We start from the raw sequence: 23,613 nt of genomic DNA, 5'->3' as shown, positions 1-23,613 counted from the left end.
CTAGCTCTCACGCCAAGCCACTTTATTGTCTAGCTTTCATGCTAAATGTTTTGTTTACTCTTTTGTGTCCTCGTACCAAGTTCTAGTTTTCCTTGTTTTAGCCTAGCTTTCACGCTAGCGTCTTTTGTTTACTTTTTCTCTTTACACCAGTATTTTTGTTCATAGACTTTTGTTATTAAATACCCTTTATCTTACCTATGCTGTGTTCTGCTTCGACGCATCCACGGGAAAACCACACCGGCATTACAATGCCGAAGAAGAGTCATCACAGATGTGTGACATTGCAATTGTCCTCCAAAAAACAAAGGGTTGTGTTTCCAATGAGGAGCAATGACAACCGCAACATACAGATCCTTGTTGACGCTGGAACTAATTAGTCAGAAACATCAGTTTACTTTTAATCCAAAATTTTGATTAATAAAGGAAAGGAAGTGGAAACACAAATAGGAGTGCTGGACTGGAAATAAAACCAAATACCAGAATCTAATAATAAATGTCAGGTTGTCCATTTTAAGCAAATGTTGGGTCTTTTGTGGTCAGCGAGATTCTTCAGCAAAAGCGGATCAATTACAGCGGTGTGGCCTGCTGAGGTGTACGTCAAGGTCTGCGGGAGGGTTCACAGGCGGAGAGGCAGGCCGCCGTCACTTAGCAAGTTACGTGTCAAGAGAGCATATTTCAACATTTAGCACCCTCTTGACATTTGCATAATGGTTGCAAGCAGCTCCTACAGACTAATGCATGGGTGGTAATATGAGTCAGAGTTAACAATTGACCAAAGCTGGTCAAGGCAAGGTTTTAAAAAAATATATATATAGACCCATTAAAGACTAATACTTTGTGGAGTTTAGACCAAGTTGGGACCAAGATTCCAAGCAGTCTAAACCTAGTTAGGACCACAGTTTAGGAGTCTGCAAAGAGTCAAGGCCAAACTATTGTGGAAGCAATTAAGTCAAGACCAAGATGTTGTGGACCAGGTTAAGACCAATATTGGGAGGAGTTAAACCAAATAAAAGCAAGAAAAATGTAATGTGAGACACCCGTTACAATAATAATACAGGTTAAGGATTGAGAAGTAAAGACCAAGAAGTTAGGAAGTTTAAACCACGTAAAATCCAAGATTACTTAAAGGCCTACTGAAACCCACTACTACCCACCACGCAGTCTGATAGTTTATACATCAGTGATGAAATATTAACATTGCAACACACGCCAATGTGGCTTTTTTAGTTTAATAACTTGCAATTTTAAATTTCCTGGGAGTTTCGTCTTGGAAACGTCATGTAATGATGACGTCAAAGGTTTTTAGGAAGTATGAGCGCTACGCGCACACACACAGGTAAAAGTTGTCTGCCTCACGGCATAATTACACAGTATTGTGGAGATCTGTTTTGCTGAATGTTTTGCAATTTGTTCAATTAATATTGGAGAAGTCACAGTAGAAAGATGGATTTGAGAAGCTTTAGCCTTTAGCCACACAAACACACGGTGATTCCTTGTTTAAAATTCCCAGAGCTGAAACTTCACTATGGATCAGAGCGCGGTCAAGCAGATATGAATCCAGACCAAATGTCAACCAGCAGGTTTCGGTGAGAAAATCGTGGTGAAAAAGTCGCCACTTACCGGATATCGGCTGAGCTTGTGTCGTCCGTACAGCTGCCATCGACACCCGTGGGACATTGGCGTCAACACACCCGTGGACGTACACCTCCGACTATCAGTTAATATTAAGCTCACTAAAACACTAGCAACACAATAGAAAGATAAGGGATTTCCCAGAATTATCTTACTAAATGTGTTTAAAAACATCGAAATACGTCCCAATAATATCACTTTTTTTTTTAACTGGTTTTTTTTTTCTAGTCCATCGCTATCAATGTCCTCAAACACGAATCTTTCACATTCTCGCTCAAATTAATGGGGAAATTGTTGTTTCCTCGGTCCGAATAACTGTTTTGTTGGAGGCTCCCATTAAAATCAATGTGAATATGTGAGGAGCCGTCAACATGTGACGTCATCTTCTGCGACTTCCGGTAAAGGTGAGGCTTTTTCAGGAAGTACCAAAAGTGGCGAACTTTATCGTGGATTTTCTCTACTAAATCCTTTCAGCAAAAATATAGCAATATCGCGAAATGACCAAGTATGACACATAGAATGGACCTGCTATTCCCGTTTAAAAAAGAAAATCTCATTTCAGTAGGCCTTTAATGATCAAGGCAAAGGAAAACAGAGGTAACAAGACCAAGGTAGATGGAGACTCAATTCAAAAACTCCTGCTCCTTCCTTGTTTTTGCCCTCCCTCCTTCGTTTTGTACGTTCACGTCAATCAAGAGGAAATTGAATTATCCGTCATGTAGGAGGGAAGGGCAAAGTAACTCCCTCCAAGCGAAGTGAGCTTGCAGACCTCCCTAACGTACCAATGTAAATAATAAGCGTAATTAGTGATTTCCATAATAATGACACCTGTGGGTTTAGTCAGACTTCAAACCTTTGCTACCTCACGTAAATATTGGCTTCAAACACAAACACACAATGAAACCCGTTTTACAAGCTGACGCGCCAGCTCTTGCATATTTCGCAACAAATGTTGTCTTCTCAATCAATTAATCAATCAATGTTTATTTATATAGCCCTAAATCCCAAATGTTCCAAAGGACTGTACAAACCACTACGACTACGACATCCTCGGAAGAACCCACATAAGGGCAAGGAAAACTCACACCCAGTGGGACGCTAGTGACAATGCTGACTATGAGAAACCTTGGAGAGGACCTCAAATGTGGGCCAACCCCGTCTAGGGGACCGAAAGCAATGGATGTCGAGCGGGTCTAACATGATACTGTGAAAGTTCAATCCATAGTGGCTCCAACACAGGCGCGAGAGTTCAGTTCAAAGCGGATCCAAGACAGCAGCGAGAGTCCCGTCCACAGGAAACCATCCCAAGCGGAGGCGGGTCAGCAGCGCAGAGATGTCTCCAACCGATACACAGACAAGCGTTCCATCCTGGGTCCCGACTCCGGACAGCCAGTACTTCATCCATGGTCATCGGGCCAGACCCCCTCCACAAGGGAGGGGGGGACAGAGGAGAAAAAGAAAAGAAGCGGCAGATCAACTGGTCTAAAAAGGAGGTCTATTTAAAGGCTAGAGTACACAAATGAGTTTTAAGGTGAGACTTAAATGCTTCTACTGAGGTAGCATCTCCAACTGTTACCGGGAGGGCATTCCAGAGTACTGAAGCCCGAATGGAAAACGCTCTATCGCCCGCAGAATTTTTTTGGGCTTTAGGAATCACTAATAAGCCGGAGTCTTTTAAACGCAGATTTCTTGCCGGGACATACGGTACAATACAATCAGCAAGATAGGATGGAGTTAGACCATGTAGTATTTTATACGTAAGTAGTAAAACCTTAAAGTCACATCTTAAGTGCACAGGAAGCCAGTGCAGGTGAGCCAGTACAGGCGTAATGTGATCAAACTTTCTTGTTCTTGTCAAAAGTCTAGCAGCCGCATTTTGTACCAACTGTAATCGTTTAATGCTAGACATGGGGAGACCCGAAAATAATACGCGACAGTAATTGAGACGAGACGTAACAAACGCATGGATAATGATCTCAGCGTCTTTAGTGGACAAAATGGAGCGAATTTTAGGGATATTACGGAGATGAAAGAAGGCCGTTTTAGTAACGCTTTTAATGTGTAACTCAAAGGAGAGAGTTGGGTTGAAGATAATACCCAGATTTTTTACCTAGTCACCTTAATTAATTATTTGGTTGTCAAATGTTACAGTTGTATTATTAAATAGAGGTTGATGTCTAGCAGGACCGATAATCAGCATTTCCGTTTTTTTGGCGTTAAGTTGCAAAAAATCTTCTAAATGGTCTTCTTAATAAAAATAGAAAGAAAATAAGAAGAGCTCACGCAAAGCCGAACATCAAGTGTGACAGCATTTTGAAAGTAAACAAACATTTGTCGCATCTGCTTTGCGTCACTGCTGGGAAACGAGGAGGGTCGATGATGATGTGAGACTCGAGCGACATCCGTATGCATAGTGGCGTATTTGCAGTACTTTGCCAAGGAGCAGGGTCAATTAGAAGAAGAGACGAGGAAGAGGGAATTCAAATTTAACCCAAATCAAGACCAACAGGCAATCTGAGACTCAAGAACAAGACCTGGACCAGGGGCGCTCACACTTTTTCTGCAGGCGAGCTACTTTTCAATTGACCAAGTCGAGGAGATCTACCTCATTCCTATTTATAATTTATATTTATTTATTTATTTATGAAAGAAACATTTTTGTTAACAAGTTAATGGTTTTTAATGATAATACAAGCATGTTTAACACACATAGATTCCTTTCTTTCATGAAGACAAGAATATAAGTTGGTGTATTTGATTCTGATGACTTGCATTCATTGGAATTAGACAGTGGTATTGATAACGTCCGCATTTTCAAATGGAGGAAAAAAAAGTCCTCCTTTCTGTCCAATACCACATGAAAGTGGTTGGATTTGGCATCTCATTTGTCCAACTTGCATACTCGTTTTTAAACACTTTGTTATGAGAGTAGCATATGTGTGTGGCCCTTTAATGTCTGGCAGCAGGTGAGTGACGTCAGTGACTGTGCGGGTGGGCAAGCAAGTGAGAAAGCGGTCGCTGAGGGCGGGGGAGAAATATATTAGCATCAAACTCCGTAGCTTGCTAGCTTGTGCATGCTAGCTTTCTGAGACTCTTATTTTGTTAGCACAGGCAGGATGAAACAGGTCTTTTATGGTGAAGACAGGAACTGTGCTGTCGGTCTTTAGAGTTTTGACAGTAGGTACGGAGTCTCTAGAAATAAAATGTGTTTCTCTGCGTCCGCCCTGTTAGTGATTTTTTTCTTAAATATGAGCTTGCAGCAGCCAGTGTCATCTCACAAGATCCTCGGGTGCCGAGAATGTCAAACAACTGACGAAAGTGAAGTCTTGGTATGATTGATGATTGCTCATTTTTATGTATATTTTTTAATGTCTGGCTTGAGATCGATTGACACACCCTCTGAGATCGACCAGTCGATCGCGATCGACGTAATGGGCACCCCTGACCTAGACAGTTTGACTTGGTAGATTGTTTTAAATGTTTGTGTTCTATTGTGCAAGATGCTAGTTGTCATTAACAACTTGCTGGAGTAGCATGTCGTCCTACAACTGTACCACTTCAGCAAATACAAACTGTTTAAGTGACCCATGCAGATTACAAAAAATGCCACTAACTACAAGTTATCAACGGATCAGCACACTCCCTCCCTTGGCCGGATACACCACCAGGCAATGGCGTTTGATAGCGGGATAGTGCTGACTAATGTCTCTGTGTGTGCCTGGCTGGTGCCAGAGCTGATGTAACTCTGCCAGGAAGCAGTCTGTTAACAGATATTTGAGTCGCCAGCGCTGCCAAGAATGAATCACTCCATTCTTCAATGGGCAATTGTTTTAATGTCTGCTCTGAGGAGATTGATCAAATTTCCCAACAAAATCGAATGAATGAACCTTTGCTTTCTGTCAAGCGGCATGAACAAAGGCCCTAAGCAGAACACTGTTGTTTGGCCTCATTGTCTAAACATATGGGCATATATACATAGCCAGGTGATAGTAAAGCTGAAGGATGCATGACTTCTGTCAGTTTTTACAGAAATATGGTAGCACTGTTATTAATTCCCATTAATGCTAACCCATAATCTGGATTGACTTGACATGTTTCACGAAGCTCAAAGCAAGCAAAAATAACCCACTGTAACTTCAAACTGTTTATTCAGATCAACGCAAACTTGGTACACAGCTTTCAGTGATAAACAAGCACATTGGAGCAGGTTTTGTTGAAAAAACATTTCTCAAAACATATTTGCATGGGTGTGGGACTTTGCAACTAATTGCCGATAAGCCGTTGACCAGTTGTCTAATTATGGCAATATGGCATAACAACCACACCAGGTGTACTGCACGGGGGAACAAGAAATAGAAGAGTCGATTGAACAGTACGGCCCAGATTCTCCGTCAAGCCGCTAAGTACGGACATCTTACCTCTTTTCCTCACGCAGTCGTCACAAGACCAATGCGCACAATTCCTTGTATGTCCAACTGTTTACCTGCTTTAAAGGCCTACTGAAACCCACTACTACCCAACATGCAGTCTGATAGTTTATATATCAATGATGAAATATTAACATTGCAACACATGCCAATATGGCCTTTTTAGTTTACTAAAATGCAATTTTAAATTTCCTGGGAGTTTCATCTTGAAAACGTGGTGTAATGATGACGTGTACACAAGACGTCACAGGTTTTTAGGAAGTATAAGCGCTGCGCACACACACAGCTAAAAGTCGTCTGCTTTAACGGTATAATTATACAGTATTTTGGAGATCTGTGTTGCTGAATCTTTTGCAATTTGTTCAATTAATATTGGAGAAGTCAAATTAGAAAGATGGAGTTGGAAAGCTTTAGCCTTTAGCCACACAAACACATGATGATTCCTTGTTTAAAATTCCTGGAGGTGAAACTTTACTATGGATCAGAGCACGGTCAAGCGAACATGAATCACGACCACATGTCAACCAGCAGGTTTCGGTGAGAATATTGTGGTTGAAAAGTCGCTTCTTACCAGAGAAAAGCTGAGCTTGTGCCGTCCATAGCTGCCGTCGACTTCCCTGAGACATTGGCGTCAAGACACCCGTGGAGACACCCCTCCGACTATCAGGTAATATTAAACTCACTAAAACACTAGCAACACAATAGAAAGATAAGGGATTTCCTAGGATTATCCTAGTAACTGTGTTTGAAAACAATTGCGTTTTTTTTTTCTAGTCTGTCGCTATCAATATGCTCAAACACAAATCTTTCATCCTCGCTCAAATTAATGGGGAAATTGTCGTTTTCTCTTTCCGAATAGCACTTTTTGTTGGAGGCTTCAACTAAAATCAATGTGAATATGTGAGGAGCCCCCACACTTGTGACGTCATCGTCTGCGACTTCCGGTAGAGGCAGGGCTTTTCTCTTAACACCGAAAGTTGCGAACTTTATCATGGATGTTCTCTACTAAATCCTTTCAGCAAAAATATGGCAATATCGTGAAATGATCAAGTATGACGCATAGAATGGACCTGCTATTCCCGTTTAAATAAGAAAATCTCATTTCAGTAGGACTTTAAGCATGCGCTAGAGGCTACTGCCCAGACAACACCCTTTTAAAAGACCTATAGCGTCCGGATGACTGAAGTTTCATTAACATGTTGTCATTACGTATTATTTGCTCTTGAAAATGAATCTGGCACTCATTTCCCTTGATATCAATTAGTTTTTGAGTAATCAGCAGATAACTAACTGTACAAATATCAGCATTGGATGTAAAATCTCCAATGCAAGCAGTCATGCAGCGCGTTTAATTGTGCACAGTTGGACGGCCAGTAAATCCTCTAATAAACACTCAAGGTTGGCATGTTTTTCTTTTTTAGTCATCCATCCATCCATTTCTACCGCTTATTCCCTTCTGGAGTTGCGGGGGGCGCTGGCGCCTATCTTAGCTACAATCGGGCGGAAGGCAGGGTACACCCTAGACAAGTTGCCACCTCATCGCAGGGCCAACACAGATAGACAGACAACATTCACACTCACATTCACACACTAGAGCCAATTTAGTGTTGCCAATCAACCTATCCCCAGGTGCATGTCTTTGGAAGTGGGAGGAAGCCGGAGTACCCGGAGGGAACCCACGCATTGACAGGGAGGACATGCAAACTCCACACAGAAAGACCCCGAGCCCAGGATTGAACCCAGGACTGAAGGACCTTCGTATTGTGAGGCAGACGCACTAACCCCTCTGCCACTGTGAAGCCACACAATAATCCATAATGGTGATTTGCACTACCGTATTTTTTGGACTATAAGTCGCAGTTTTTTTCATAGTTAGTTTCATTGTGTGCGACATATACTCTGGAGCGATTTATGTCTGAAAGTATTAACACATTACCGTAAAATATAAAATATTATTATTTATCTCATTCGCGGAAGAGACGAAGAAAATGTCAGCAATCGTCACACACATGTCCATCCATCCATTTTCTACCGCTTATTCCCTTTTGGGGTCGCGGGGGGCGCTGGCGCCTATCTCAGCTACAATCGGGCGGAAGGCGGGGTACACCCTGGACAAGTCGCCACCTCATCGCAGGGCCAACACAGATAGACAGACAACATTCACAGCCACATTCACACACTAGGGCCAATTTAGTGTTGCCAATCAACCTATCCCCAGGTGCATGTTTTTGGAAGTGGGAGGAAGCCGGAGTACCCGGAGGGAACCCACGCATTCACGGGGAGAACATGCAAAAAAGATCCCGAGCCTGGATTTGAACCCAGGACTGCAGGAACTTTGTATTGTGAGGCAGACGCACTAACCCCTCGGCCACCGTGAAGCCCGTCACACACATGTCAACCAATAATGTCAACCAATAAAAATTTGGTAGGGAACGCTCATGACAGAAGTGCATTCTGGGTCATGGAATGCTAACTGCTATATGCTACTGTCGTAGCTATTAAAATGGATAATTTCATCGTTGGCGGTAACTTGTAAAAAACTGAGAGGGACTGAACAAAAATTGGACTGAAAAGGAAATCATGTACTGCAGATTACAAGCTGGACGTAGTGAAATATGCAGCAGAAAACGACAAGAGGAAGCGGCGCATACCTTTGGAGTTGGCAGAGTTGTTTGAAAGCGAGGATTTCATCGGATTTATCGATTAGGAGTGACAGATTGTTTGGTAAACGTATAGCATGTTCTATGTGTTATAGTTCTTTGAATGACTCTTACCATAATATGTTACGTTAACATACCAGGCACCGTCTCAGTTGGTTATTTATGCGTCATATAACTTACACTTATTCAGCCTGTTGTTAACTATTCTTTATTTATTTTAAATTGCCTTTCAAATGTCTATTCTTGGTGTTGGATTTTATCAAATACATTTCCCCCAAAAATGCGACTTATAGTCCAATGCGACGTATATATGTTTTTTTTCCTTCTTTATTATGTACAGTATTTTCGGCCGGTGCAACGTATACTCTGGAGCGACTTATTATCCGAAAAATACGGTAATTACTTTATTGTTTATATTTAGGCTATGTGTGTTTCACACTTTTAAAATTGCGGTCTTTGGCATTGGCACATTTTCACTTTTGCCCTTTCAGGCAAAAAATTTGAGCACCGTTGCCTTAGCCTGTTTCCTCGAGCTCTTTCAGCATTTACACGTCTTTAAATATAATGGCTTAGGGCTTGGCGACAACAATACAAAAACCAGTAAAGGTTCGAAAATGGAAGATGAACATATTGCACAGATTTCAATCCAGTTCCATATTCCGCTGTTATGATTTCTTATTTGCCGTTACGTCCCTTTAATACCTCCCATCATGATAATTGACCATTTAGCCAACTCATCGCACTAAAATGAAGCCGATTTTTACCCTCTCTGCCTTCTAGAAAACCAATTTAAATCTTCTAATGAACCTCCCTTCCTTTCATTTCCATACAAACTCTCTCTGTTTAACAATGACGACCCCGAATGACCTCAACGGCAACCTCACTGTCTTCCTGTGAGTAGATTATGGCCAGAGGGTCTCATCTCCCAATTGACCCCTTGCCCATACCGCGGTGAATTATGACACCTGAGCGGCGGTCTAATGCGGCAGGTCCTGACACGTAGACATCAGTCCAGAAGGGCCGATCCGGGCGGACTAATGATCCAGACGATGGTAAATGACGGGCAATGTTCGAGCAAGACGAGAGGCGCGAGACAGAGAGAGGAATGGAGCTTATTAGGGCTGATTGCCTCATCATAGTCAGGGGTGGAGACAAGCAGAATACTATGGAGTTCATTTCTCCTGGGCTTTTGCTTGCCTGACTTATTCCCAGGCTTGGATCAATGCATTGATTATGGACATGGGATCTAGCTGATACCAAGCACTACTATGTGTACTGTGTAAAGGTCATCTTTTAATGCTGGTCTGGTGATGTTTTTAATTGGAAGGAAGTTTGTGACTGCACCTTGCATACGTTACGAGTTTCAAAAGTGATTAACTGGAGTAACAAATACTTTTTGTCGGGTTCCACTGCTTTCACTCTCCTGGGTGAACTCTGGAAAACAGAATAAGGGAAACAAAGAATAAAGGAGTGAACCGCCATGTTCTTCCCCAAATCTCAGTACGATTTATTACAAATTTTCCAAAATCAGCATACTTGCCAACCCTCCCGGATTTTCCGGTAGACTCCCGACATTCAGCGCCTCTCCCGAAAACCTCCCGGGACAAATTTTATCCGGAAAATCTCTCGAAATTCAGATGGAGCTCTTAAACAGGACAATACTGCCATCTACTGTAAATAGAATAGAATGTAAATATATTCTACATTTAAGTGCAGTCAAGGAACATGCATTAGGAAGTTTGTTCTGAAGCCCACAGTAAAGAGACGTAACTTCATCACGTTGCTTGGTTATTGACTCCAACCCAATATATTACACCGTCAACGAGCAAAATGAAAAAATATGCTTGCAAGTTCCAGAACGATTGGAAACAAGAATTTCAGTTTATCCAGGTGAGTTCGAAGGGGAAGGGGTGTGTTGCCTGTAAATTTTGTAGAACAGACTTCTCCATTGAACACGGTGAACGGATATACTCAGTCATGAACAGTCAGCAAAGCACAAAGCGTCCGCAGCGCAGCATTGTTCACAACCCAGTATTATGGCCCACCTCGCAAAATGGAGACCCGATGGTGTATCTTATGCTGAGACAAAGATGGCTATGCTGATAGCTGGAAGCAACATCCCGTTCTCATTTGCAGATGTCTACAACAAATCCGTGAAGAATGTTCCCGGATTCGGAGATCGGTCGCCAATACGCAAGTGGCAGAACAAAGGTTACTTAAATAGTGAAAGGTAAGGGGTGTTGTTGTTGTTTTTAGTAACCAGCAAGCACAGTACAGTTAGTAGAACAACTGTGTTTTTATTACTGTGTATTTGATAGGTGCCGTCTGAAATTCAACTATTTATTTTATTTATATATATAATAAAATAAATATATATAGCTAGAATTCACTTAAAGTCAAGTATTTCATACAAAAAAAAAAAAAAAAATATATATATATATATATATATATATATATATATATACACACACATATATATATATATATATATATATATATATATATGAAATACTCGAGTTGGTGAATTATACGCCACCCCTCTTAACCACACCCCCCGCCCCAACCACGCCCCCAACCACGACTCCGCCCCACCCCCAGCCACGCGCGCCCACCCCCCATCTCCCGAAATCGGAGGTTTCAAGGTTGGCAAGTATGAAAATCAGTACACAAGAAAATAACATTCCGCCGGTGAAATCATGTTTCAGTTTCAATGTCCATTCATTGGTTTAAATTTAAACACAATGGTTATCTCTTCTTTCCACACATCAGTGAGCACCATCTTTCACCCACATATTTAAAGAAATCACCATATATTTAGACACTTAAACATCACTCTTTTAAGTGCAATCCTATCCCTTAAACAGACCACGTTTTTATCTCGTAGAGATATATGCATTTGTTTTTAATACAATACATTCACCATTAAACCAGTGCAATAATGTAGATCATAACCACTCTGGTTTTGAATCAATACTGGAATGACTTTAGGCTTAAAGCATGAAACACAATACACATAGGGAGAAAGGTTTAGCTTATACAAGGTTTGTACACCTTTTCCATGGCCAAATTCAAGCACTCTTTAAGGACTATCAAGATCAATTTTTTCCAGTTTTTCCAGTACCCTTCAAAAGGCGAAAACCAGAGTGAATCAATCCATAGCCTTGTTGTTTGAGGACTGTAGGAAATAATATGTAAAATCTGCGAAAACCTAGGCCTAACATTGAACCAGCAGTTACCATTAACTGAATGGGGCATAGAAAATAAAGCAGTGTTTCTGCAGACCATTCAATGTCATTGGTGTTTGCAAACATGTCTCCATTTGTGTTGTTTTTCTCATTTCTTGTTCTTTTTCTTACTTACAGCATTCAATGACATCGAACAGCACAGATTGATTCACACCGAATTTGTGCTTGTGAACTACATAATGTGATATAAATTCATGCACTCTCAAAATGTCAATTTCACTCATTTATTAACAAAACTGTTCCACGTTAATACAAGGATAATAAATTAAAGGAAAATACTTTATTTGTTTCACAACACCTCAGTCACCTTTCATTAAGCACATCTAGCCTTACACTTGTGGCTATGACAACAAATCGATTTTTAGTTGAGGGAAGTTCTTAACATTATAATTTATCATTGACAAATAACAACGTAATAACGGTCCGTAAACAACACGTAATCTAGAGCTGATCTCACAGTTTAGGTCTAGCATGTACCAAAAGCATGTACCGATTTTTGTGCTGATAGTATATATTTGTACCATGAATTGATTAAAGTGGACCCCGACTTAAACGTGTTGAAAAACTTATTCGGGCGTTACCATTTAGTGGTCAATTGTACGGAATATGTACTAAACTGTGCAATCTACTAATAAAAGTATCAATCAATCAATCAATCAATCAATCAATCATAAGGTTAGAAAACAAAACGTTAGCTAACATTACTTAATTTGTAGGACTAGTAATCTCTGTGGCTTACCTTTCATATGACTTGAGAGAGCAGACTCTCCCATTGAGAAAAACTGGATTTCCTTCTTGCATACTTTGCAGATTTGTTCCACGTTTTATCCAAAGTTTGTAATTGTCATTTTCCATTCATTGTTTATTAAAAGGTCAACCTCCCATCATGATAGACCAATGTACCACTGTCCTCTTGGGGGCGACACAGAGCTGCATATACATGACAACAACCTAATGTAAGGGCTTGTGCAAAGCCAACAGATCAAGCGTGTAGCTTTCATTTTTCAGGGAACTTATTTTATTTGTGTCCATTTTATAATTAGCCTGTTGAGTCAGACTGCCGAGAAATATGACGAACATATCCGAGCATTTCACCCAAAATTCAAGCATTTTTCAAACCTTGAAAACACAGCATTAAAATCGAATCCTTTTTAAGTTTTTTAAGCACCCGTACGAACCCTGCTTATAAAACATTTTCAGCTCAGACCGGACAATATAACTTCACCTTTAAAACTCCAGGAGTCTCTCTTTAAGTTGTAAACAGTAGACATTGTTTTCCTTAACATTAGCAATCACACAATACATATCAAAATACCTTTGAAAACCAAAATAAAGACAGCCAGGGAGTGAGGACATCAACACAGACAATCGGGGTTACACACACACAATACACATTTTCTCACGAATGGATTTACGTGGACTCCGAATTAAACAAGTTGAAAAACTTATTCCAGTGTTACCATTTAGTGGCCAATTGTACGGAATATGTACTGTACTGTGCAATCTACTAATTAAAGTCTCAATCAATCAATGCACACATGCTAAATGGCGGCTAAGACCGTCGTCTCTGGGAGCTAGCATTTTCACGATCATAAACGCCGCTCTTCAACTCGGCGAGACACGTTCAAAATCCGCCAGCTGGCTCAGTAAAGCTATCGTACACCGTTATACACATTCAGAGGAAAAACTCTTTCTAATTTTACCCTGTACTGACCTGAAAAACAGAATGACGGAATCAATAAACGAAGGAGTGAACCACCATTTTCTTCCCCGAATCTCAGTCACCTTCTGCTTTACTTCCGTTTCCTCTCCATTGCCCTTCACAATAAGAGTTGCAATCAGAAACATCCAGCTGGTTCTCCATCCATTTTCTACCGCTCATTCTCTTTTTTGGGGTCACGGGGGGGGATGGCGCCTATCTCAGCTACAATCGGGCGGAAGGCGGGGTACACCCTGGACAAGTTGCCACCTTATCGCAGCCAGGTGGTTATTTCCGGCATTAATATAGTAATGTGTACTGATTAGAGATGCGCGGTTTGCAGTTTCTTCCGCGGAGTCCGCGGATAAACCGCGGGTCGGGCGGGTGACATGACGAAAATATAGATTTTAATTAGATTCGGGCGGGTGGCGGTTGAACCATCCGGAAATATTGGGTATACGTGGTTCTGGGATCGGAGTCATTTACCATTCAAAAAGCCATTTAAGACCCGTGTCACAGAGCGAAAAAAAGACAATAGGAGACGCTAATATTCTTTAGAATGACTGCCGGCAGTCACCCAGATAATAAGTATTAGGGCGTGCTATGAAGCCATTGGCTTTGTCGCCTTCAAAAACATGTTCGAACCGTTTGTCAATCCAGCAACATATTGTGTGTGGCTTCCGCAGCAACATGCACACGACTGCAAGGCATACTGGGTGACACAGAGTACACTAATGGTTGTGATATAAACAATTTTAACACTCTTAGTAATATGCGCCATGCTGTGAAGCCACACCAAACAAGATTGACAAACACATTTTGGGAGAACATCCTCCCAGTAACACAACATAAACGCTAGCAGCAAACTCCGCCACCCCCGTGCGTCGGTAAGGCGGGCGGGGTTGGGTGGGGGGTGTAAAATATATTCAGGCAGTGTCACGGATACAAAGGATTCTAGGTATTTGTTGTGTTGCGTTTATGTTGTGTTACTGTGAGGATGTTCTCCCGAAATGTGTTTGTCAATGTTGTTTGGTGTGGCTTCACAGCGTGGCGCATATTAGTAAGAGTGTTAAAATTGTTTATATCACAACCATCAGTGTACTCTGTATCACCCAGTATGCCTTTCAATCTTGTACGTGTGATTGCGAAAGTTGCACACAACATGTTGCCGGACTAACAATCGGTTTGTACATGTTGTTGAAGGTGTCAAAGCCAATGGCTTCACAGCACGCCCTTATTCCTGTCATCAGGATGAACACCATTGGATATTCGCGGGAACGTTAGCGGCTCCCATTGTCTTCATTACTCTGTAAAACGGGTTTAAATAGCTCTGTGAGTGGTAAAGGTGGCTGACCTCTGATGTATTTCAGGGGGCGGGTGGCAGGCGGTTGCGGTTCTGATAAAATGTTGGTTTGGGTGGACGGCGGGTGGATGACGACTTTGGTGATGCGGTTGCGGATGATATAATTGCCTATCCGCGCATCTCTAGGACTGATACACTTATTTAAATTACTGGTTGTGGACCAGGAATAAACACAAATAACATCATGTCCTCACATTAAGGTGTATCACACATACAAATATTCTTCTGGACTCACGATACTCTCCGTCTACTACTGTCAGTGTAGAAAAGACCCACCCTCGCTACTCGATAGATGACATGTGATGACAGAGGTCTCCGCACAGGTAACAGCGCCTCCTCTCCTAACATTTGGTTCCCAACACATACTTGGCCCTTTTCTTTGCTCTCTGCTATCCGTGGAGCCACATTCCTGTTCGTCAATAGCTCGCCACACAGGGATCTGGTTACAGCGGCCCCAAGTAGAGAGGGAAAAAAAATAACTGTGGGAATTCTTCTCTAACTTTTCAACGAAGGTAAAAATAAGCTTTTTTTAGGCCTAACATGGCTGTCAGAATTCTTATATAATGAACAAAATAGCAGTAATGTGTCAGCAGTCAATGAAGGTTTCTGTGTCTGTAGAATTATATTACGATACGTCAGTGCCGGTTAACAAGTGTTCTTTGTCAGTTCTTAGAATGTGCTCCGGCATGCTTCCTGTATGAATTAAATGTTCTATACGACATAATTGATATACATGCGTTTAATAAAAGGAATTACAGAGTGCCGCGCATAATCCGCCCATTCTTTCAGCATCACAGGAATGTCATTACCACTCTTAGCTATGCCCAAGAGGAGTTAGCAAAAACATGTTTTTTTCCCCCCAGTTTGAATGAATGCATTAATATCATTATTTTATAGCTAGAACCTAATTTTCAAAGTATTTGGAAAAAAAAAAGTATGACTCATGTCTAGGGATGTATATTGTTAAGATTTTATCAGTACGATACCCTTATTGATATTGCTTGCCAATAGCTGTATTTATCGATATGTAATTTGTGGAAATAAAAATGTGAAAAAATGCATTTTAAACAGCAATCATAGTAGCACAAATTAAACCATAACCATAACACCTTCCATATGATGTACGGTATCATCTCAGAGCAGCGAAGTTTTTATTCATTATAATTACACTCAGCTGGAAATAATATTTATATGGCATGCATGTGCAGAGCACATACCTTTGACGTGATATGTAAAATACATCATTGTGGAAGACTCTTTCTTCCGGGTTCCTCGGACTACCAATTACCAACATGACAGGCTCTTCCAGGTTTACAATAGTGTTTATTTTGCAATAAATCCTCCTTCTTGGGCTGTTCAGCAATTGTATTTTCATCTGTGTCAGTCTGGCTCTCGCTCCCATTCATGCTCCACTCCAACTCCCCTCTCCTCCCGTGCTGCTGACTTTTAACAGAGCGACAGGTGATTAGACAAACAGGCCTATGTGGGCGCATCTACGCACCTGTCGCTGATCTCGCAGCCAGTCCGCAGGTCACGCCCCCCCACGATCATGTTAATCACATAGCAGTTTATGTGGTTGTGCATTTTGTAACAACAGGAATTGTTATGTGTTTATGTTGCACACAGACATGTTTGTGTGACAGCTACTGATGTATGTGTGTGTAGTGTGTACCATATAAATAATAAGACCCTGTTAGCAAATTTAATGCCCGATTGTCCAGTTTGTAGTCAAGAGACAGAAGGAACTGATCACATATAAGCCAAATCTGTTGTAATGACAAACAATGGAGTGACGTCCGACAGCAACCAGAGACCTGTCAGTCACAGCGGATGCTATCTTGCTTCAAAGCAACTTTATGGATTATTGTATTACCTAAATGTTTCACTTTTTTGAGTGGATTAATATTAGCCTGTGGATTAAGGGATCACGAGGTGCATCACTTCTAACTGACACAGCCTGCGTGACATTGGGGAACTTTTGAGGAAGAAATATTGTTTGTCACAGACTTTTGTGTGGTGTTGCTTCCTTATTTGTCATTATTTCGAGCTGATTTCAATGTGTAGCAGCGGCAGCTGGACTGAATGTGACACAATCGAGTCAGTCAGCTGGAATCATAAATACAGATAGCAGAATCTTCACGGTCCTCATGGACCGACCCAATTAGGAACCCGTACCAAAAACCCTATATCCCTACTCATGTTTTGTTTGAAATAAAAAATGTTGGTACATTTGATTCTGGGCACATAGTTTTAAATTTGTAATGCAAAAAAGTTTATTGTACAAAAAAACCTAGCGTATTTTTCGGACCATATGTCGCACCGGATTAAAAGGGGCACTGCCGATGAGTGGGTCTATTCCATGCGCATGTGGCTCTTTGGTCACTCTAATGTGGCTCAGCTGCATAATTACCGGCCCCTCCGATTATCCCGAGAGACATCCAGAGTTTGATGCCTCCCCCAGAATTTACCTGGGGACAACATTCTCCGATTTTCACCTAGTCGATTATATTGAGGGCGTGCCCTGATGACAATGCCTTGACAGTCCTCTAAAACTTGTCGTCGCTCCCGCTTTTACACAATTCTACCTGCGTGCCAGGCCGCCACATGTAGTATACAGCCTCTGCTATTCCACAAAATGATTGCAAGGCATACTTGTTCAACAGGTATACAGGTAACACTGACAGTTGTGATATAAACAACTTTAACACTCTTACTAATATGCGCCTGTGAACCCACACCAAACAAGAATGACAAACACATTTCGGGAGAACATCTGCATTGTAACACAACATAAACACAACAGAATAAATACCCAGACTCCCATGCATCCCTAACTCTTCCGGGCAACATTTTACACCCCCGCTAGCACCAAACCCGCTCCCTCAACCGACTCACGGAGGTAGTTTGTCCGAATAAACAACTTATCAAATAACACACTATTGCTTCAATGTGTATTTTAGGAAAATAGTTTAAACCATTTTTCGCATGCCCTTACCTTCATTTTTTTTTTCTAATAAATGCACACTATCAACACTAAAATGTCTGGTTTTGACGTGTGCATTACTAAAAAAAAATGAAAATAAGAAAACCTCTACCACACAGAGATTTAGGTCTTCACACACCACCTTTCTCGTGTGCGTTCTATTACGGAGGCCGTGTGAAAACTATGTCTGCGTGTTTAAAGTTCCGGGCACTCAACGCGGTCTGGATTTGACCAATTTCACCCATTTATATATGCAACACTCACATTAAATGATGGATTAAAGCAAAAACATTTATTTGAGGTGGCGACTTGCGCCCAAATGCAGCTGAGATAGGCTCCAGCCCCCCCCTTCCACCCCGAAAGGGACAAGCGGTAGAAAATGGATGGATGGGATAGGACGTTTCAAAGAGTAAAATACGCTTTTAACACTTTCTATTTTATTTTGAAAGTAAAACTGAAAAATGTATCTATGTCTATGTGCATAATTTGGTGGGAGAGCGGCCATGCCAGCAACCTGAGGGTTCCTGGTTTGATCCCCGTAGTAGCTTGTGTCCTTAAGCAAGATACTTCATCCTTTGGGTCGTGGTTAGAACTTTGCATTGCAGCTCCCGCCATCAGTGTGTGAATGTGTGTGTGAATGGGTGCATGTGGAAATAATGTCAAAGCTCTTTGAGAACCTTGAAGGTAGAAAAGCGCTATACAAGTACAACCCATTTACTACCTGTCCCACGTAAGTAGATTTTAAGCTAAATTGACCCACCGTGTTGCGCCGTCTGGAAAATATAGACACTCCGTGTATATTTAGCGCAGGAATACGGGACATAACCAGCATGTTGAGTTCCACCGACACCCAGCTCCTTGCACAAATCCCCGTGGCAATTGACACCCTGACTGGAATGGAAACTAAAACATCCAGTGGAAATCCGAGGTGAGACTCACTTCTCCCGCCTTGTTGTGTTGGTATGATGTGTCATACCATATCCTAGCACAGACATTGTTTTTAAATGATCTGATTGCTGTTCAACTCACACATGTATGGCAGTGTCCTGCTTTACTGGGTTCTGAGTGAAAGGCACAGTCTACTGTTATGGCTCTGCGTAATAATCATCATTTCTGGTCTGCTAACGTTATAAAACTAGAACTAAGATTTTATTTTATTTATTTATGTATTTATTTATTTTGTCCTGTCCGGCTTCTCAGGCAAATCATATATTTGATGTGGAGGCCCGTATCGGCTGTACACATTTACTTCACACAAGATATGTGTGGGATACTTCTCTTGTTGCCTTATTTGTATTTGACTTTATTTAAATGGATTTATATTATTATTTGGTGCAGCCGGGCCGTAGCAGGAGGGGATAGAAAGAGAAAAAAGGAAGACAGAGGGGGATAAGACAGAGAGACAAAAACAACAATAACATCAACAACAACGATAGAACAACATCGGCACATACGATATGTATAAATATGATGGTTAAACTGATAGCAAACAAGCAGTTAGTGAAACAAATAATAACAGAAATGACAATGAACATTATTACACTAAAAATGGAGCAATGAAAATACACATAGAAATAGAACTATTGATAATGAATATTAATAATTACCTCTATTATCAACAATACAATTGTTTAGATGCAACAATATGTATATGTAATGATAACTTCAAATACAAAAGAAAGCAGATGAATGTGGGGGGGGAAGAAAGAGAAGCCAACTATATTAACCTTGTAGATTGTTATTGTAACAATAGGTTAAGCCTTGTCAGTAGGCCATGTGTTACTCAGTTTCTCCTGACGTTAATATGTGTTTGATGAAACGTGATTATATGCATGAGTGTATGTATGTATATGTACTTGTATATGTATGGTATGTAAATATGTATGTTTGTACAGTGAATGCATATGTACATGTATGTGTATATGTATGTTTGTACAGTGAATGTATTTTACAAGTATGTGCATTTGTATGTTTATACAGTTAATGTATATGTACATGTATGTGTATATGTATGTTTGTACAGTGAATGTATTTGTACATGTATGTGTATATGTATGTTTGTAGAGTGAATGTATTTACATGTATGTGCATTTGTATGTTTGTACAGTTAATGTATATGTACAGTATATGCATACAATATGTTTGTACAGTGAATGTATATGTACATGTATGTGTATATGTATGTTTGTACAGTGAATGTATATGTACATGAATGTTTATATGTATGTTTGTAGAGTGAATGTATATGTACATGTATGTGTATATGTATTTTTGTACAGTGAATGTATTTTTACATGTACGTGCATTTGTATGTTTGTACAGTTAATGTATATGTATATGTATGTGTGTATGTATGTGTGTACAGTGAATGTATATGTACAGTATGTGTATATGTATGTTTGTACAGTGAATGTATATGTACATGTATGTGTATATGTATGTTTGTACAGTTAATGTATATGTACATGTATGTGTATATGTATGTTTGTACAGTGAATGTATTTTTACATGTACGTGCATTTGTATGTTTGTACAGTTAATGTATATGTACTTGTATGTGTATATGCATGTTTGTACAGTGAATGTATATGTACATGAATGTGTATATGTATATTTGTAGAGTGAATGTATATGTACATGTATGTGTATATGTATTTTTGTACAGTGAATGTATTTTTACATGTACGTGCATTTGTATGTTTGTACAGTTAATGTATATGTACATGTATGTGTGTATGTATGTTTGTACAGTGAATGTATATGTACAGTATGTGTATATATATGTTTCTACAGTGAATGTATATGTACATGTATGTGTATATGTATGTTTGTACAGTGAATGTATTTTTACATGTACGTGCATTTGTATGTTTATACAGTTAATGTATATGTACTTGTATGTGTATATGCATGTTTGTACAGTGAATGTATAAGTACACATACGTGTATATGTATGTTTGTACGGTGAATGCATATATACATGTATGTGTATGTGTATGTTTGTACAGTGAATGTACATGTATGTGTATATTTATGTTTGTACAGTAAATTCATATATACAGTATGTGTATATGTATGTTTGCACAGTGAATGCATATGTACATGTATGTATGTACGGTGAATGTGCATGTGGATATACGACATTTTGAGTGTGTATGTACTGTATGTACTGTATTTGTATATGTATGTGGGAATGTAGGTACCTATGTGCGTATTTATGAATAACTGTGTGCATGTGAGTATATATTTGTGTGTTTGTATGTACAATATATTTGACTATATTTAAGATTTTAGTTTTTAATACGGTACCGTTGTTTTCTTCCACAGCAGCAGGCATACACGGGGTGAGCATGCATGTCTACAGCTGTCCCGAACGTTTACTTACCGTGCATTTCTCAACGACACAGCTCCTTTCCAATATTGCAGAAGTCCCCCATACTCCCTTTCCCCGGGGCTATATTAGCCACAGTGTGACAGGTGATATTAAACTAAAACTCTAAAATAAGATTCCTTCCGTCTCATTTTTGTCCGCTCTGCTAAAGTACTCATTACCAAGGCGTAGACAAAGGCACGAGAAGTCTAATTTTAGTGAGCGCTCGGAGGGAAAGGTACCCATATCTTAGAGCGTATACTGTATATTGTGTTGTAGACGCAATCTCTTACACACACACACACATTCAAACACATGCGCGCACACACATATCCATTCTCTCTGTGTTATGAAGTAAGCCCTGCCAAATATGTTGCATTTCTCCCTTGGCTAATCTCACATCATCACGTCAGGCCTGTTGTATTGATTTCCAGGGGAAAGTAGTCCTAAATTGCTCTTCCTTTGTCAATCCGGGCCTTGTTACCAGGCAACAGGATGACCCAACTCACTCCAGCCCCCCTTACAACCCTACAACACACACACACACACACACACCAACCCTACAACACACACACACACACACACACACACACAGGTTTTGGCACTCTTGACACAATGCCCAGAAATGTTAACAGCACCTTTCTACATTCTAATGTGCACCATGACATGATTTGATAATGATTCCACTGATCATTTTAATTACGGTGCACTCTTAAAATATGATGTGTTAAATGTTTTACTGTTGTAGAGAGTAAATCCTGGCCGCACTCAATATTGATTGACATGTACACTGACCAATGAAGAATGAGTGACAAAACCCAGTATCTCTCGTTAAAACAGGGCTGTCAAACTCATTTTACATCGGGGGCCACGTGGAGAAAAATCTACTCCCGTGTGGGCCGAACTGGTAAAATCACGGCGCGATAACTTAAAAATAAAGACAACTTCAGGTTGTTTTCTTTGTTTAAAAATAGAACAAGCACATTCTGAAAAGGTACAAATCATAATGATGTTGTTGTTGTTTTTTTTACACTTACATGTTTTGGTTAATAGTATTCTATCTTTATTTGTCGTTTTATATATATACATATATATATATATATATATATATATATATATATATATATATATATATATATATATATATATATATATATATATATTCTGTATAAATGATGTGATGATGTTCATCAGTCAACTCATTGGTGTTCATTTTCAAACTATCAAGATACAGAAAATAATATCAAAATCAAATTACAGGATGTTATTTATGTGGTGTGATTATTTTCCTCGACTGGTGCACTAACATCATGTGGTTTATTTTGTACATATGTAGCATAATCTACAAAAATACAAATAATTGCTATTGCGACATCCAGTGGACACATTTAGAACAGCTGTTTCGGTCATTCAAAAATTTCAGGTTAATTTTTTTACTTAACAAACTCAGATAAAGCCTGTTCACGGGCCTGATCCGGACCTCGGGTTGTATGTTTGAAACCCTTGCATTAAAGGCCGCAAAATAAGGCGGCTCGTAAAACATGTTTTATTTATAATTGTCAGGACTATGACTTGGATTTGTTTTTCTTCTTCGATGCAGAGGGAATTTGGGACGAGCCAGGCGTGAATTCAGGTACATAATTAATTTATCAACACACTAAATACAAAAAAGGGAAAACAAAGGGCGCGCTCATTGGCGGATAATAACCTAGACTAAAACTCCAAACAAAACCGCTCAATGGCGTGACTATATACAAAAACTTGCACAAAGGCATAAATACAAATAAGATCTTACATATCGTGGTCAAATCAATCATCAGCGTGGCAAGGCAAGGTAGGTGCGTGGATATAGTACATAGCATGTAGCACAAGCATGTAGCAAGTAGTACAGCATAAGCACAAAAGCAAAGTTCCCAGGCCGAGGAACAGAAAACAAATGACTTAAATAGTGGCTATGATGATGAGAAACAGGTGTGGGGCTGAGGGCAGGGGCGTGACTTGGAGACCAGGTGGAAACTAATGAGTAACTATGGAAACCAACAAAACCAGGAAGTGCAAAAACGGGAAACAAGAGTCCAAAAACAAAACATAACATGATCAAACATAAACCCAGATTAACAGGCATGACAATAATCACTTGAAGTGAATGTAGACTGATCAATGAAGAATGACAATCACTAGTGTGGCAATTAATGATTGACTTGTAGACTTGCCAATGACTATTTTTGGTTATG

The sequence above is a fragment of the Nerophis ophidion genome, linkage group LG03, assembly GCF_033978795.1.
Source record: "Nerophis ophidion isolate RoL-2023_Sa linkage group LG03, RoL_Noph_v1.0, whole genome shotgun sequence".
NCBI lineage: Eukaryota > Metazoa > Chordata > Actinopteri > Syngnathiformes > Syngnathidae > Nerophis > Nerophis ophidion.
The sequence above is the reverse complement of the archived record's forward strand: the minus strand, read 5'-3'. Positions refer to the sequence as shown.